The sequence below is a fragment of the Morone saxatilis genome, unplaced genomic scaffold, assembly GCF_004916995.1.
Source record: "Morone saxatilis isolate NCDOM2014 unplaced genomic scaffold, NCSU_SB_2.0 Contig10, whole genome shotgun sequence".
Taxonomy (NCBI): Eukaryota; Metazoa; Chordata; class Actinopteri; family Moronidae; genus Morone; species Morone saxatilis.
The window spans coordinates 1,296,607-1,298,210 of NW_023339652.1; positions in this window are offsets into that span (position 1 = coordinate 1,296,607).

Consider the following 1,604-nt stretch of genomic DNA (forward strand, 5'->3'; position numbering starts at 1 on the left):
TAACATTTTCAGTGCAGGACTTTTACTTGTAACAGAGTATTTTTACAGTGTTGTATTAGTGGAAACACTAATAGGGGCACTTTTTATTCACTGATGCTGATCTAACAAGCTTTAGTTTGATGACAGCGAGTATAAACAATCTTTTTTAATCTTCTTATGTCTAAATTAGAAAACGATAAAACAAACTGTCATCAGATAAATCACTGAAGCTCGTGTTGAAGTCACGATCACAACAATGAGTTTTGCAGTTATTCATGTGGCTCGAAAGGTTCAGCCGAATGTCGCAGCTGTTTGTTTGAACTGTCAGTTCTGCATCAGTATATATGAAACAAACAACAGTCCCACTCTTACAGAGTTGATCACACTTGATGGATTGGATGAAGCATCAATAGATAAATAAACCTCTAATCTCTGGCTTCCCTCCTCGATAGATCTGCTGCTCATGTCATCCACTGCAGCTCAGAGAAAATGAGACAACAGTGAGACCAGGTGGAGCCTAAATGTGATCAGTGGAGAGAACAAACCGACTGCTGTGCGATTCAGTTTGTACTAATACTCAAACTCCAAGTAATACAGATTAGAGATGGCTCTATGTCACTTTTTCATGTGCGACACCGATGCTGCAACCTTGAGTATCAGCCAGTAGCATCTTTTCCCCTGTTAATAATTCAATATCATGATCAGTTGTGGAACAAATATTCTACTCCGGAGAAGGAAGGAATATAAGCCCACAACATGAGTTATCCAATACTGCTGTTTCTTTCTATTTAAACCTTTTCATACTGAACTGTTAGCAGCATTTTTAACCGCTCAGCAGCATCCAAACATTCAAAATTAAATTTAAATTAAAGCTGCAAGCCGTTATGATCGGGCCCTCGCTGTCCGCGCATTTCGGAGTGTGCTGCATACAAAGTTTTACTTCCTGTTTCCAGGAGGGGGCGCTATGACTATGACTGAATATTGGCATGTAGATGTGTTCAGAGTGGGACTCTTATCAGACATGTGAAGTTTGGTTGAGATTGGACAAAGTACACTGAAGTTATGACAACTTCCTGTTTAATGGCGAATCGTCAAAATTCTCACAGGCACGCCCTTCAATGCACATTCACAAATGCCGCAACTTTTAATCGTGATGATCTTTAAATTGTGCTGACCGAATTGGAAGTTGATCCGATCAATTTCCTAGGAGAAATTCGTTCAAATACAAACGCCAAAAATGACCACCAAATTCAAAATGTCCAACTTCCGTTGGGTTTGGGGTATGGATCCAAGAGACTTTTTTGTACGTCTGGTCGTGTTACATGCGTGTACCAATTTTCATACATAATGGTCGAACGTGTCTTGGGGGTTGAGTTTAGGGGGCGTGGTTAAGCCATTTTGCCACGCCCCCTAAAAGATCCACAGAATACATATATTTTCACCATTGCCGAATTTCGTGCCGCATTTCAAGAGTTTTTGAGTATGTAGATAGAAAGATGTTTGTGGTTGGTGGCCAAAAAAACGTCTGTATTTAATCATCTTTCTAGGCTCTGATTGGTTGTTTTCATTCGGGGCCGGTGGATTTTTACAGACGCCATTCAAAGCACTAGGAGGAGTCAGAGGAA